This window comes from Magallana gigas, chromosome 1 (genome assembly GCF_963853765.1).
Source record: "Magallana gigas chromosome 1, xbMagGiga1.1, whole genome shotgun sequence".
In the NCBI taxonomy this organism is placed as follows: Eukaryota; Metazoa; Mollusca; class Bivalvia; order Ostreida; family Ostreidae; genus Magallana; species Magallana gigas.
Window position 1 is genome coordinate 41606599 of NC_088853.1, and position 18319 is coordinate 41624917.

The following is an 18319-nucleotide window of genomic DNA, read 5'->3' on the forward strand; positions in this document are numbered from 1 at the left end:
AAATCATTTTTTATTTTTTGTTCTTTCCGAAATCCAAAATAGTAATGACAACTTTCTTTATTGATTTTTCTCTGTGATATTATTGTCGGAACATTTATTTACGCGAATGATTCGACATAAAAAAAAATCAATCGGTTGTCTTATAGCTTATGTGACTAATTTTATTTTACATAACTTTCAAAATTATCAATGTAAATAATTACAAGTTTATTTACAGTTAGAATTTTTTCATAGTATTCTCTGAAACCAATAAAAATATTAATGTGAGAAGAAAAAACAAATCCCGCCGAATACTGAAAAACCGATTTCAGTTTGTAATCATACGGATTTCATTTTTGGTATTGAATATTGTGTTACGGTAACTTTTTTCTCTGGAATTTTTATCATTTACGGAACTTATAAGAATCATGGATATTTCTTTTAAGCAATAAATATATTTAGAGAAGTAATATTTTTGGCTAATTCTGTGAATAAATAATTTTTTGCTTTAAATATAAGTACCAAATTAATTTAATTAATCAATTCAATACTTATGTACATATATGTTTCTAATATCAATATTTCTTTTATTTCGTGTTTTCTTAAAATTAATTCTTACTAACAGAGTCAGGGTAAAAATCCGAGAGGACCCGAATCGATCAGGATAACAGCGTGTCCAAAGCGTGTGAAAAGCGAGCAAATCGTTTCGTGCTAGAATTGTTTCGTGTAAACCGTTCAGCGTTTCGTGTAAATCGTTTAGCGTTTCGGGCAAATCGTGCAGCGTTTCGTGTAAACCGTTCAGCGTTTCGTGTAAACCGTTTAGCGAGCGTGCAGCGAGCGTGTGGTGTAGTAGTACGTTTCAGGGTCTTTATCATTACATGTTTATATAATTCGCTACTTTATTGATCCGATAATCTGTTCAAAACGCTAAAATGGAATAAGTTTGAGCACATATTCTTACACAGATAGGACATTTTATTTGTAGCATGTTACATAGGGTCGTATGGTTAGGACTGCAATGAAACATGTGGACACTGTCATGACGTAAACCAGTGTTCCGATATCAACGGGACTTGTTTGACTGGATGTGATGCTAATTATCAAGGGGACTTGTGTAAAACACGTGAGTATATATATATATATATATATATATATATATATATATATATATATATATATATATATATATATATATATATATATATATATATATATAAAAGTTAATATAGAAAAAAATAGATATACAAATTGTATGTATTACTTAGGTAAGAAGATTTATTTAGGAGATAGAAATTAATACTAATTATAGTACATACTCTATCCATGTCAGTCTGTCCCGTTCGATTGGATACGTAGGCCAAACAATTTTTTTTTAAACTGAAATATTTTTTTTGGTTCATGAAATGATAATGAAATGTGTAATAATTGAATGATAATTATCTGATTTGTATTCAAGACATTACATTAAACAATTATCTTGAAATAGTATGCCTAGTTCAGTTTTAGTTGTTACTCCAAATTAATAATAACCTATATAAATTAAAAATATATGGCAACGAGTCGAATAAATACTTTGGCAGTCTTATGTGTACCAAGCTGTATTAATGTGGATACATCGGACGCCAACAATTTGTCCATAGGTTAGTGCTTACATTTCTCCTGTTAAATTAGTAATGAAATGAATAAAGAAAAGAAACACACACAACCTAACAAATGTAACAAAGGTACATTTTAAAGAGCATTAAAATCTTAGCTTGCATAAAAACAGATATATATTCGCCAGACGTTTAATTAATTTCTAAAAGAGAAGACAATATGTCAACGCAAGATGTAAGTATGTGATGTTTTGCATTTATCTGTTAAAGGTACACACCCATTATTTCAATGTACATATTTTTTTTTTAAATCATTGAATGACTTTGCTTGTTATGAACATTACTATGTGTGCATCATACAACTCGTGATCGCGTTCGCGTTTGAAGATATTCGGTTTCCGTGAAACAACATGGAATAATATAATCTCTGTATTAGGGTAAGTAACCACTTTGACTATTAAATATATAAAGAATAGAAGTGTTGTCATTTATTCATATTGAAAATGTATTTCAATTCTCACAACTCTTGCAGTTATAATATAAGTCAAAGTTACCTACATGCATAACTGTGTTTATACTTTAAAGTTGTTTTTGCATTATGAATAATGAAAAAAAAAAAAAAAAAAAAAAAATATATATATATATATATATATATATATATATATATATATATATATATATATATATATATATATATATATATATATATATAGGTTAGTAAGTCATTCAATGTTGTTGATGTATTGCCTAAATGTATGTATGTTTTGAAACTTTGAAAATGTATCATGACACTCTTTTTTATTTCTTGAAATTGCTTTTTTCTAAAAGTAAAATGTATTTTACAAACTGTCTATTTGTCAGAACAGGAATAGGGCAAATGGGATTACATTTGCTTAAGAGGGCATAGACCAGCAGCAGCTAGAAAATTGTTAAGATTATTATTCCATTTTAGAAAACATAAACAAACAAAAAACAAAAAAAAATGACGTGACTATTATAAACAGCTCGGAAGAAGATTCAGAGACATGTGGTCCTGGATAAAATACAGAGAAATGCTTACTAAAATATAGATATCTTGTTGACTTTTATATTGATTCTTGTGTATTGTGTCTAGGTTCCAAAAGAAAAAAAAGCAAAAAGGGTCAAAGAACATTTGGAGAAAGAAAGACAACCGAGAAGAACTGGAAAGGCGTATATGGAAAGAGGCGCAGGTTGTTGTTAGCGACCGCCGTATTTGGCGTCCCTTGTTGCACGGCCTCAGCCGTGCGTCTTCGGGGCACGGAGGGGATAAGTAAGTTCTGTCTTCAGTAGTTCTTGAATCTTATATATTCATATCCAACTTTTGATTTTGAAAAGGAATGCAAGAACTAAGTGCAGATAGAGGACTTGTAGTGGACAAAATGGGATGTGGACAAGAAAAAAAATACATACAAAGGAGATGAGGCATCTTGTTCTATATTTGAATAGGAAAGAGTTTTTGAGGTACATGTATTTTGTGAATTTTACTATCAACATACAATTTCTTTTATTAATTTGATTTTTAAAAAGTATTGATTTTTATTTTTTTTTATAGCTCACTTGATCCAATTTTCAATCGGGCTTTTCTGATCACCTGCTGTCCGTCGTCTGTTAGTTTGTCTGTCTGTCTGTCCGTCCGTCTGTCCGTCCGTCTGTCTGTAAATTTGTCACATTGTTAAATTATTCTCTTGAACCTATGAGCCAAATTTTAATAAACCTTTTTATGATAAGGAAATTCCAAATTCATACAGTAAAAGCCAAGAACCTTTTTTGACGGGGGAGATAATTATAAAAAGTGAAACTTAGGTGTGTTAATTTTCTTTTTCTCAAGTATAACAACAACAGAAAAGCCAGTATTTACACACAAAATTGCATTATATCACATAGTGAATATTGCAAATTGTTAAGATCGTTAATACTGGGGCCGAAAGGAGTGTTGAAAGTAAAACGTAGAGATCTATATGGAAAACATTTGAAAATCTTCAGAAAAAGGACTGCATTGCTGCAATTTTTTAGTTTATTATGTAGCATTTTATGATGTGTCGATACTAAATTGTTGAAAATCTTGACCACCGGACCAATACTGATATGTTTTAATGAATATTTTTATAATCCTGCTAACAACTAAAGGCTCGAGATTAACCGGTTGGTAAATCTTAGGCAAGGGCGGGGATTATTTTGCAAGCCATCAGGGCATGTGGTCCTTTAACGCTCAGGAACATCAGTTCTTATTTTACTGCAAAGTGAAAGATATAAAAAAAATGTTATTTATTGCAAGTGAATACGTGGACCTGGTAAGAACATACACAACATACATGTAAATGTACTAGTGTTTTCTATAACTGTAGGAGTTTAGAGAGAGAGAGAGAGAGAGAGAGAGAGAGAAAGAGAGAGAGTTTGCATTGGTTTTGAATTACAATTTACTAACAGTTTATCCGGGAATTAATTTTCTAAAAGGTTAACATGCAATCCAAATGTCCCCATTGCCAAGTCTTCATCATTGTGTAGATTAATTTAGAGCGATCAAATTAATTTCACTCTATCAATGTTTTCTTTAACACTAGATTGATTGATCAAAGAACTTTAAAACATATGATTAACAACTGGTTGATTGATGTATCAGTGTTCAAAGGAGAGGCTGTTGACTTTTTTTTTCATTCGGTCAGTAGTTATCTAATAACAACTGTACACAGCCCGTCTTAACAATTTGCAGTGCACAGTAGCGAGGTAGGGAAAATGAGACACAGTTGTACATGTATATACACACGCTTCCTCAGATCTGGGTGCTCCCGCAGTGATTATTTAATAGATATTGTACACAAACCTTCTTGACAATTTTCACTGCACGGTAGCGAGATTGGGAACAGTGAAGTGATAGACACGCGTGTACTTGTATATAAACACACTTCCTAAGATCTGAATGCTTGGTTGTGATAAAGAATTATGCAATATTTTGTTAAAACACCCCTTATGACTTTCTGTCACTGTCTGCCACGTAAAGAAAACAGAAAATAAAAAAAAAAATGATTCATAAGTTTTAAGAATTTCAAACATGAAAAGGAAGAACTTTAAATTTGAAACATTATTTGACACGGTCATCCAAATTAAGATGTATTGCTCTTTATTTTTTTTTTCATTTTTTAAATCGAATCTAAATATTTGTTGGGTATTTTTTTCTAATTTAAAAACCAGAACATTGTTTTAGGATCATGCAGGTGTGTCTTTACGTTACCCGTAACTGGTATTGTATATAGATATCCACAATTGCATGAACTTTATCATTGCGTTATATGTATGAGGACATTTTTATACATGTACAGTAATGCATATGAATTACTAAACTGAATTATGCATACTGAAAAAAGTTAAAAGTTTCAAAGGTCCGGACTTACCCCCCCCCCCCTCCAAAAAAATCAACTCTCTCTCTCTCTCTCTCTCTCTCTCTCTCTCTCTCTCTCTCTCTCTCTCTCTCATAATTTGTCAGAAAAGAAATAGAAACAATGGCTGAAAACAAAAATCATCGATTGCGATATGTTCCTTTAGCATTATAAACTGCTAGATAATTATATATTTGAAAAAAAAAACAACCCAATAACATAATTAAAAACTTATTTTAAACTTTAGCAGGCAGTTAAAAACATTACAATGGATGAAATGGGTATGTGCAGATAAATACAGTAATTTACAGTGAGTGACAGGGGCATACAGGGTGACAGAGGCTTACAGTGGCACAAAGAGAATGTGCACATGGGGTTGACAGGGGGTGCTCAGGTACTGACAGAAAAAACACAGGGGATGACATGGAAAAACAAGGAATTTATATACGGACAGGGGTTTTCATACCCAATAGTGTAATACATTGAGATATAAAAGAATAGGATTTGTTAGTTGATGCATCTTAGATCTGAGATATGACGTCCAAAAAAGTAAGCTTCTTTTTTTATGGATTGTTCAAGTTATTGTCAAAAATTGGAATACATGAGACTTATATGATATTTTTAGAGAGTTTTATAATCAAACATTTCAAAAAAGAATTATACAAGACCCATTGTTTCGGTAATCGATGTGGCCCTTGGGCCTCTCGTTTTTGTTTTTATTTCTTAATATCACATATAATTACCATCGATTTTAATTCTCTATAAAGGAGTCAACTGGAAAAGAAACTTTGCCGCTGAATGTATCAGCCGCCGGCAGTACCCCCAAGACATCTGCAGGTAGAACATATTTAAAAATGTGTATATGACAATAATTCCAGAATACATTCATACAGTTCTCTTTCTTTCATTTATATCGTTTAATTTTCATTTTTTCTTAGGAATCCAATTGTAATTGAAGAACGGTTGCTATTACCTGAACACAAATCTTTACCTAGAAAAAAACACCCAATATATTAGTTTATACTTCTACACCAGAAGTCCTTGGAAGTTGGAAGTTTGGAAAGCAATTACAAAATATTCTGTGTGAACAATAACGGCCGTATTTCCAGACCGATGTGGACAGTATATTATCTTTTTTTCGTACATGCTTAGTTTAAGAGCAGCTGTGTATAGTTCAAGATGATCAATGCATTTTTTTCAATGGTTATTTGCAGTATTTTAATTTGTTTGAACATTTCGTAATAAAAAATGACTTTACAGAATAATGTTTATGTGTATTTAACACATATTCGTAATACACTTAATCTAACATTTTCTTGTATTTCTTAACGTCCTCTTGTACAACTTTTTTTTTTTGAATATCTTTGAAAAAAATTTTATACATGTTAGCAGCTAAGTTTTGTTTTTTTAACTCTCAATTTAGAAAATAAAAATGTGTCTCTTGTAAAAACGGCTGAATAAATATATATTTAGTGGTTTGGTAAACAAAATATTTTACTCCATGTGCTATTGCACTTAAATTGAGTTTAATTAAAATTGCATTTGCTGACAAGCTCGTTGTATTGACAATAGAACTTACCAAAATATGACGTCAATCGAGACTGTTCACATATGATCTGTTTTGTTTGTGATGTGACGTCAGAGCGCGCGAGCAAGAGGATAAGTATCGCCTGCGAAGAGAAAACCGCTTTAACATTAGAGAGGAAAGACGCTTCTGAAACGCCAGGAATTTAACTGTTTCGCCATGCTCTCTATGTTTTCGGTGAACTGATATTGAACTTGTGATCCGCCAATGCGCATACCATTGCATCAAACTGTTCTGTATTATCGCACCAACCGCCTATCAGCTGCCAATGTTCAAGTTCTTTAAGATTGTGTGAATTATATCGTGTTTTTATTATTATTATGTGTGTATTTGTCTATACATGTAAGCTATTAAATATCTAAAAGTTAATCGGTTTTTTCACTGATGTTTTTCATACCTGTGTCTTTTTTAGGTCTGAAAGTTACATAAACTATTTTTAGATTTCTGCTTTCGTTGCATGCTATAAAATTATTTTTTTCAAATTTTAATTTATATAATTGATTATTTTAATAGTTTGCATAAAGTTTGCAAATTCAAATTATCTGAATGTTCATGTGTTGACCACCAATCCTCTATTGCAGTACTATTTCGATCTGTCTTAAAATGTTTAGACATTGATATTTTGTCAGTTCAATGAAAATGACTTAAAATAACACCGGAAAAAGACCGCTAATCGTATAGAATTTAGTATATTTTTGACAAGTTTAGAGATAGAAAAACTTTTTATGGTCAATGGTGAACAATTTACGATATTTGAAAAATCATGTACTTAAATCCCTTCACCACATTCAGCCACAGGATGAATCTCTGCCATTCAGTCAATTAAAACATGACTGAATGGTAACTGAAATGTGACTGAATGACATATATGTGCCATTCAGTCACCTTTTAAGTTATTATTCAGTTGATTGAATGGCAGAGAGTCATCCTGTGAGCAGTACTATGACCAGAGTGAACAATAGAGAAGTAACCTGCATCATTGTTCTAATAACATGTAAATCCTAGCTCACAATATTAGAATCGTCTGATAAATAATCTACTTCCATCAGCTCTGTCAAATTACAAAGTATCTTTATGTCTTTTTAAAGTATATGGCACATGGACAAGACGCTATCCAGTTTAGTTTATTGTAAATTAATATATTTGAAATACATATTTTATTTGAAAGTTTTGATTAATTCAAATATAACGCAATATGAAGTAGATTTTGTAATTCTCAGCAGCCAAACATAACATCATGGAGATGTGCATGTAATACGTTTACTAATGTGAAAGATGTTTATATTACCCCATGTCAAAGTTACATTCCTTTCAAAATCGTCCGTGTATAACAATGTGATTAGCGTTTATTGGAGAAGCCTGCAGATGAAAACTTGTATTTCTCTTTGCGAAGTTAATATGAAAAATAGACCATTACAGAGATCAACCAGGTGATGAAATGAAACAACACAACAAACACATATGTTCATTTTTTTTATTCTGCAAGAAGGCAAACTAGCATAAGTCTTGTTCCACAAATCTTAGACTATATTACCCATTTTGAATAGCGTAGTATGCATTTAATACACAAAATGATTCTTTAAAAGATATACCCTTGTAAAAGAATGATGTATCTTCAGCTTAAAAATGTCCAGTAAATATGCATATACAGAGGAGCTCCAGTTATCTGGACGCATAGCTCCCAAGTTGCATCGTCCGGACAAGTGAAACGTCCGGATATCTGAAATATGTCTATTGTTGTCATTAGTGATGTTTTTTTTAAAATAATGGCCCGCAGAGTTTATACTGTTTTCGTTGCCTTTCATACTACATGTAAATAGCAACTCATTAGAATTGTCTGCTGAAATGAACATTTTTAGATATAAATAATCCGTTTTATAGTTTTATTTTGTCATGAATTATTAACCGAAGTAATAACCGAATCTAACTAAATTATTTGTGTCCAAATGTGATATGTGCCCATGTTTTTAACTATATGTTTCAAGAAAGGCCAATTTCAAAGATAATTTAATTTTTTTTTTTTTTCATTCTAAAAAGAATGTCAATTTCATTGAAAAAAATAACGTTCACTAGCTGGAAAACTGCAAGATCCACCAATGCACCTCCGATGATTTGTCACTCTTTCATTTTGTTTTCTTCCTGTTCTTCCGGTTTGGCCGTAATCGTACAAGGCATTTATGAGCCAGTTCGATTTAAATAACTTTTAAATACGGATGATAAACCACAAACTATGAAAAATTTCCAATGTTTCTTGATTTAAAAAGCACATTCTTTATTTGAAATAAAACGGATATTGCTCACCTGGGACACAATGACTTTATATGGACGTTCAAAGGATATTGTGTCATATGGCCCTTCGGTAGAATAAAACAAATTTGAAAAAAGAATAAATACTTTAAAGTATCCGAATTTTACACTTATTTTTGCATACACCTGATCTTTGTAGTTGTACTCTTTGGGAATACCATTTTAATAAAAAATAAGAAGATTATTTGCAAGATATAAGGAATAAGGAATCATTCTTTGAGTATTATGAGGTGATAATTTCGGTCGAGGCATGATCAAATCCATCATAAAGCCCTTCGGGTTTGATTGGATTTGATCACGCCCCGACCGAAATTATCACCTCATAATACTCAACAAATGATTCCTTATTCCTTATATCTTGCAAATAATATTCTTATTTTTTATTGAAATGGTATTTCCAAAAAGTACAATTACAAAGATTAGGTGTATGCAAAAATAATGTCGTTGGTGTTGTCGTTGGCTGTTGTAAACGATTCACATTTTCATCTTCTTCTCAATAACCACTTGGCAGATCTCAACCAAACTTAACACAAAGCATCACTGGGTGAGGGGGATTCAAGTTTGTTCAAATGAAGGGCCACACCCTCTTTTAAAAGGGAGATGTTTAGAATTATTGAAAATTTGTTGGTATTTTTCAAACATCTTCTTGTCAAAAACAGAAAAGCTGTAACTTGTATGAAAACATTTTCAGGTAGTGTAAAATCAAGTTTCTTCAAATCATGGTGCCTGGTGGTAGGGCGGGACCATAATGGGGGGGGGGGGTGTGAATGAATTTTTACATAGGAATGTATGAGGAACTCTTTAAAAATCTTTTTTTTGGCCAAGAAAGTTAAAACTTGTATGCAAGCATCCTCGGACAGTTAGACTCAAAATTGTTGAATTTAAGGTCCCCAGGGATAGGGTGGGGTCACCAGGGGGGGGGGTCACGTTTTACAAATGATTATGCGGAGAAAATCTGTAAAAATCTTCTCAAAAACTATTTGGCCAAAAAAGATTAAACTTGTGTGGAAGCATCCTCAGACAATGTAGATTCAAGTTTGTTCAAATCATGGTGCCTGGGGGTAGGGCAAGACCGCAATGGCGGGGGGGGGGGGAAGCACTTTAACATAGGAATGAATATTAAAAATCTTAAAACTCTCCTTCTGAAAAACTATTTGGCCAGAAAAGCTTAAACTTGTGTGTAAGCATCCTCAGACAGTGGCAATTCAAATTTGTTCAAATCAAGGTCGCAAAGGACAGGGTGGGGCCAAAATGGGGGAGAGGATTTCACTTTTTCTATAGAAATTTATAGAAACAATATTTAAAACTCTTCTCTCAAAAAAAAAAAAAAAAAAAAAAAAAAAAAAAATATATATATATATATATATATATATATATATATATATATATATATATATATATATGATCGATAAAACTCTTCTTCTCAAAACCTATATGGCCAGAAAAGCTGAAACAAATCATGGTCCTTGGGGTAGGGTTGCGCCACAATGGGGGATGAATTTTAAATGGGCATATATAGAGAAAATCTTTAGAAATCTTCTTCTTAAAAATTATTAGGCCAGAGAGACTCAAATTGGAGAGAAAGCATCATCAAACAGTGTAGATTCAAGTTTGTTCAAATCATGGTGTCTGAGGGTACACCGGGGCCATAATGGGGCCGGGATGAATTTTTTCATAGGAATATAAATGTATAGAAAATCTATAAATCTCTTCTTCTCAAAAACTATATGGCCAGAAAAGCTGAAACTTGTGTGGAGGCATCCTCAGGTAGTGTAGATTAACGTTTGTTCAAATGATAGTCCTCGGGTTAGGGTGGCGCAACAATGGGGGGATGAATTTTTACATAGGAATATATAGAGAAAATCTTTAGAAATCTTCTTCTTAAAAATTATTTGGCCAGAGAGACTCAAATTGGAGAGAAAGCATTCTCAAACAGTGTAGATTCAAGTTTGTTCAAACCATGGTCTCTTTGGGTAGGGTGGGGCCCGATGGGGGAATGATTTTTTACATATGAATATATAAAAATCTTCTTCTTACAAACCATTAGGCTATAGAAGCTCAAATTGGAGTGAAAGCATCCATAGATAGTATAGATTCAAGTTTGTTCAAATCATGGTCCCTGGGGGTAGGGTGGGCCACAATGGGGGGGGGGGGGGATTTTTACATAAGAATGTATCGATAAAATCTTTAAAAATATTCTGGGAAAGTTTGAGTCAAAAAAGCAGTACCTTTTGTGAAAGCACGAGTTTTACAGATTAAAGTTTGATTAAACCATGATTCCCTTGAGAAAGGGAAGGGCCATAAAGTGGTGGGGGTGTATAGGAATAGAGAACAATCTTCTGACAGGTACAACAACAAATGGGCTTGACATTTACCATCAAAATATGTAGATAAAAATCAGCAGATTTTTTTCAAAAAATTGAGCAAGATCTGTATTGTACTAGTTGTCAAGATAAGTTGATGTTGATACTGTAATGATTATTTGATCAGAGTTAAGACAATTGTTCATAACGTGAGCAATGAGGCCCCTGGGCCTCTTGTTTGCAAAAAATATGGTTCCCAGAACTTTCTTAGAACTTTTGGAGTAGCTACATCATCTCTCAGGGGCTGTCCTAGATGAGCAATACGGTTTTAAAAATTCAAATTTTGCCCAGATTCAAATAGTAGCAGGGAACTTTTTTTTCAAAAAAAAAAAAAAAAAAAAACAACCCCAAAAAAACTTAAATTTATTTGTGGTCAAAACAAGAAGTAATCTTACATTTACACTATTCTTAATTGTCATATGGTCTATGATTTAGGATATAGCTTGGGGTCAAAACGTTTTATAAACTGGTAAAAAATGTTTTTCTTAAAAAAAATAATAATAATTACACTTTGCGTAATTGACAAATGATCAATTAAGATATCATCAGAAGTCTTAGTTTCTACATGGGGATCAAAAACTAATATTTAAGTTGAACTATTTAATAATAAACGATTGAAATGTTTATCACCCATATATCCACCCCCATCTCCCCCTTAATCAAACCTGGTGGTCAAAATTTAGTCTCTTAATTTTCACATTTGTACAGAAGCAAATTTTAAATCATTTCTTGATTGTTATTTTTCTCTCGACATGCTAGATGCTCATTAAGATTTTAGAAATTGCGTTTTTAATTGTTGACATAAACAAAATGTTATATGAATTTGGGGCAATTGTAAAGTCTCCTAAACAACGCAGGGTCATCATTAGGCTAGGAATTATTAACCACATTGGTCATACACTACATATAAATAAGATAAAATACTTTAACATTACCAGTTCTGAAAAGTCAGGGTGACTCCAAAGGGGTATAAATTATATACCATTTGATGCGCAATGACACAAAGGTAAGAATTACATGGTTTAGGCCAACTTTAGGGATAGGGATCTCAAAACTTATCAAAATATATCATAATTTCCTTTTCTTTTCTTTTTTTTTGGGGGGGGGGGGTGGTCATGTACTTTACACCATTTGTTTCTGTCACAATCAATAGATTTATTCATGCTTACTATTTTCCTGTAGGGTACCTCTGATTTTTATTCTATGTTCATATCCTTTTTGGTGTCTCAGATTTTGTCAATTCGGGTATTGGTCAATATTGGACTATACTCGGACGGTTCTATTTTTTTACTTTAATGCTATAAATACCCATGTTTTTGGTCAGTGAGCCGGGGTCCATTAGCACACACTGCAGTAGTAGCACGGTGTATAGCTAAGCGTATTTTTTACGGTAACCATCTCCATTAGGGGTAAGTTCGTTTTTCCTTATACTTTAGTCTTGTTTGTAATATTTAAGACTTTATTTACCGTAGAGTTATGGTGCGTTTGTGTGACAAGCGTGGTTTGCTAGTTTATTTGTGAGTTTATATTTCGTAGTCTTATACGGCGTTATTGGTCATACATTGACTGTTTTGTGATGTTAAGGGGTCTTATACACTTAACTATATTGCATGTTAAGAGGTCTTATACGCTTAACTGTGACAGTGTTTGATACGTTAAGGGGTCTGATACACTTAACGGTTTTGTAGAGCGAGTATTGTTCGGTGTGATTGTATGGCGTGCAGTTACGGTAATTAGGTAAATAAGTATTTTGTGAAAGTGAAACGTTTAATAAAACAAATTATTATTTATATATAATTAAAAGGTTCCAGCAAGGCTCCAGCAATGTCCCAGTGATGATTCGGCCATAGTCACCAGTGTTCCGGTATTGAACATCTTACCACCCGTGTAACCTCTTTCGAGTATTCACTTACTACGCTGGAAGCCGGTGGACGGAAGCCGTCATCTTAGGACGTGGTACCGAAGGAGGACACATTAGAGGAACACTGGAGGGACACTGCTGTCCAATATACCACCATAGGACATTGACGAATCAGATATTAGAAACATTGTTTTTGTTAATATTTTGTGTGTGTGTGTGTGAATGTGTATATTTGTAAATTTATTGATTTTATATATATAGATAAAGATTGTAAATACTTATTGTTGTTCTCATTGCTTCACTGGTTAGACACACGACGGCTGTCGTGACAGTTTCCTCATAATGACATTAGAAACACGAATATACATGGTTTTCAAGATATTTGGTATTTTCCTGTTTCATGCAGTCAGAACAATCCCAAAGGTTCATGGTCTACGTTATATTTCATGCATCATGTTATTAAGGAAATAAGGCCCTTTTCCATTATTTTGATTCATATAGACATGATATATCTCCAACAGTTATTTACATGCAATACACAAATTTAATACAAAATGTCATCGGGTCAATATGAAGTCAACTCAATAGTGTAAGTGTGACAAATAAAAAAAAATAACTTTTGCAATTACATAGCAGAAACTGCACAAATGCGATAAAAAAGGTACTGATGATAAGCTTATTTAAAAATCAAAAAATGATGATACGTGTGCAGTATGCTGGCAGAGGGAAATAACTTATTTAGAAAGTTAAAGTAATACTTATGTACACCGGTGTCTCATAATATTCTGCTACTACATGTATTATGCTTACCTGTATTGGTCATAATTATAATCCAATTAGAGCAAACTAAGATTTCCTTAAGCTAATCACCACAAACAAACGGCTTATGCCTGTTATTTAATCCTATTCTGCATTTCAAAAACACATATGCACTTGTACACCACGTGAAACCCATCTAGCCTTGTGCTGGGTAAAACGAGGACTCGATGCTGTTGACGTGCAAAGGCAAATATGGTGCCGAGTCTATATCAAATAAGTATTTAGACCATACTTTCTATGACATGAAACGTGAAGATAATCGATAAATTTAAAATTCAACCAGATTGAACATAAAAGACCGATATTGTGTATCTTATCCTATATGAAAAAAAAATTATCTAAAAGCTACTAGAAATAACATGTGGCCTTCTTTTCGACCAAAACTATTACACAATAGTGTTTTTAGGGCCAAACACTTTATGCAGAGATTTCTGTCTGATGACAAAATCTAGTTAATATTTTAAGATTGCGCAGTGTTAACATTTAAAAAATGGATTGACACTTATAGCTTTATTCAGCATAGTCTAAACAATATAATTGTTTTAAAAAATTACACAATTTTTTAAACACTTATTAGCTATTTTTGTTTGAGGGAGTCTTCTTACATATTAAAAATGTTTTATTTTATCTTTGAAGAAAAAAATTCGAAAATATTTTTGAAGCTGGTACATTTGGGTTTTTTTTTTACTGTCAGTGAAATATACCCACAAACCTAAAAAAAAAACTGTTATCTGTTTATTTTACATAATTCATATCAAGTTTCTAAACTAAAACGTAGATCCAATTTACATGTTATCCTTTTATTCCACATAAGTTTATTGATATCGTTGAAAATTATCGCCATGCGCTCTGACGATGACCTTACACAGACATTTCTTCTTTCAAACTGCTTCTACAAGTCATGCACTGCTAGCGTCGCCATCGTATTGTAAATCACGTGATTGGAGTGCAAACCCAAACCACTGGACCAGGCAGCTATATTTGGTGGCATCCTGTTAAATATAAGGTTGGTTAGTTATATAATAAGCATGTCTTGACCTGTTTTTAAAATTAGTCCATAATAGTTTTACCTCATCAAACTTGTTGCTGAGTGTATATTGTTTTTTACTTGTCTGTCAGTCAGTCGGTCCTTTTTTCATGTAAGCGCAACTCCTAAATCGTTGCAAAGAATTGTCCGATACGTTGTAGTTTCAGTCCAAAAATCAGTAATTTTGTGAAAGCACAAGTTTTGTAGATTAAAGTTTGATTAAACCATGATTCCCTTGAGAAAGGGAAGGGCCATAAAGTGTGTGTGTGTGTGGAGGGGGGGGGGGGGTATATAGGAATAGAGAAAAATCTTCTTATAAGTACAACAACAAATGAGGCTTGATATTAACCATAAAAATATGTGGATAAAAATCAGCAGATTTTCAAAAAAGATCTGTACTGTACTATTTGTCAAGATGTGTTGATTTTGATACTGTGATGCTTATTTGATCTGAATTAAAATTTTATTTTGGTCAAAACAAAAAAAATCTTACATTTTCACTCTTCTCAATTGTTCAATGGTCTATGATAATTAGAATATAGCTTGGGGTCAAAAAGTTATATAAACTGGTAAAAGATGTTTTTCTTAAAACAAAAAATAATAATTACACTTTGCGTAACTGACAAATGATCTATTAAGATATGATCAGAAGTTCTTCTACCTGGGGATTAAAGACTAATATTAAAGTTAAACTATTTAACATTAAACGATTAAAATGTATATCATCAATACCTCCACCCCCCCCCCCTTTTTAATAAAACCAGGTAGTTAAGATTTAGTCTCTTAATTTTCACATTTGTACATAAGCAAATTTTAAATCATTTCTTGATTGTAATTTTTCTCGCGACATGCTAGATGCACAATAAGATTTTAGAAACTAGAGACGAGCTCGTTGCAAGTAACGATTAGGTTTTCCGTCGTAGCTGCGTCATACTTGTGACGTATTACAAAAAAATGATAGCTGACCATAGTACAATATTAGATGTGTAAACACTGAGAAACAAAGTATTATATTTCTGTGACCGCGTAGATTTTACGGTGCTAGAGAATTCGTCTGGATCTGCATCGGACGTGTGCAGTACGTACCGGGTGAGGGAATGTTGGCGTTAGGTGTATAAGGAAAAAGGTTGGGGCGCGCTGTGGGCCGTAAGCTAAAACGAAGGGTAGGTTTGCCGTATTCCCGAAGGTCCACCAGTATACAGTTCCAGAGAAATAAACAGGCAATCGATGCAGGATTCCACATTATTGGAGGAGACTCAACGATGGCAACATTATAACAATTTAACAGACATACATGTTACAAACAAGTCGGATATAGCCAGAAGTGGCCTCCGGACTCAAGACTCTGGGAGAGTCGGACGTGGCCGGGGCTGGCCGCCATATTCCAGACTGCGCATTGACAATTGTACATAACTATTTATAAGAATCTTAACAATGAGTATAAATTGCAATTGACAGGTAATGATATAAGTAAGCTGAGTGAAAGGTTCACAGATATAAAATAATTAAATAAACTCAATGAGTCTTTGATGTCCAAGAAATGAAAATCTGATAATTGCACAATGTTGTTTTAAGAGATTAACAGTCCTTGAGACATGACACTCTGTCTCTTTGAAATCACATATAAAGTCTGAAAAGTGTCAATCACTAAATAAAAACATAGGTAATCACAGATTACAAAGCTCACCGAGACGAGACATCACCCTTATGAGACTTTACCTTTATGAGACCACCTTTATCATATTAAATGAAAATCATACTTTATGATCTTGGATATTCATGGATTCTGTTTTGACACAATATCGTATATCATCTGTTAAAAAATTGTATGATAATCATATGTTCATATGTTAATCAAAACAATAATATAAAATTAAATATTGCATCCTATCATATTTACAACAAATATCATATAATACAATAAAATACCATAATAAACAATGATGAGATATGATATTGTAACGTATGATATGACATTGTATTGTGTTATACGTTATTGTATTTGATCACATAATACAATATCATAATATATAAAACAATATAGTATTATAATACAATATCATATTACATAATACATCATAACATTGAAACATATGATATCATATTGTATTATATAGTATGATATTGTATGATACTGTATCATTTTTGATACATAATATGATATTGTATCATATGATACAATATTATATGATATAGTAAAATATTATATGATACAATATCATATTATACATATTGTATCATTTGATACAATAATACATTTTACAATATGATACAAAACAATTTCATGTGATGTGAAACTATATCATATTATAAACAAATATCATATTATACAATATCGTATGATACGATATTATAAAATATTAAAGTATCATATTATACAATTTCATGTGATATAATTCTATATTACAGAAACTAATATCAAATACAATATCATATGATACAATATTATAGAATATACAATATTGTATCATAGGATACAATATTATATTTTGCAATATCTAATGTAATAGTATCACGTGATAAAATAATAAATTAATAATACAATATAATATTATACAATATTGTATCATAGTATACAATACTATACATGACGATATCATGATACATTATCATAACATAAAATATCAAAAAAATTGATAAAATATAACTTTTTATAATATTACATATGATATTATATTGTATCATATTAAACAATATTGTTTCATACTATACAATACTATATCATAGGAATCATGTTATATCATTTATCAACAAACACATCTATCTATCGAGCAGGTTTGAGTGAGGTAGGAGATTTCTTTAGCATCCTTGATAATGGAGATCAGGCTCTGCATCTGAAGCAACCTCTGCGTTTCATTTAAAATATAGTCAAATCAACTATGCAAGCTATCATCTATAAAACATGTGACCTGTTCCAAAAAAACTAAACATTATCCAGGATCCGAAACCTATAGCTCAGATTCAGCATTCAAGCCTGTCAGGTGCATCAGTATACATAAGACGCATTTCCATGCAAGTTTGGTGAAGTTCAGACCAGTAATAACTAAGATATCATCATCAGAGGGCACTAGCAATTAAAACCTTAACCTGCTCCAGCATCCGCAACCTATGGCTCAGATTCAACATCCATGCCTGTCAGGTGCATCTGTATCATAAGACACACCATCCATTCAAGTTTGGTGAAGTTAGGACCTGTAGTAACTAAGATATATTTTTTAGCATCCTTGATAATGGAGATCAAGCTCTGCAACTGAAGCTTCCTCTGTGATTCATTCATATTACAGTTTAATCAACTATGCGAGTTTGAAATAGTACTATTATCTATTAAACATGTGACCTGTTCCAAAAAACCATATCCAGCATCTGAAACCTATGGCTCAGACTCAGC

General features: G+C 32.2%; 1 protein-coding gene and 1 long non-coding RNA gene across 2 annotated transcripts in view; both read left to right on the plus strand.

Annotated features, from left to right (window-relative positions):
• Positions 1 to 18319, plus strand: part of LOC105342635 (cell death abnormality protein 1) — a 93209-nt gene that overhangs the window by 18727 nt on the left and 56163 nt on the right. The window lies entirely within an intron of this gene.
• On the plus strand, positions 2327 to 6322 carry LOC136273808 (uncharacterized). The gene is made up of 3 exons (XR_010712058.1): positions 2327 to 3056; positions 5737 to 5806; positions 5908 to 6322. It is a non-coding gene; the product is annotated as an uncharacterized lncRNA (long non-coding RNA).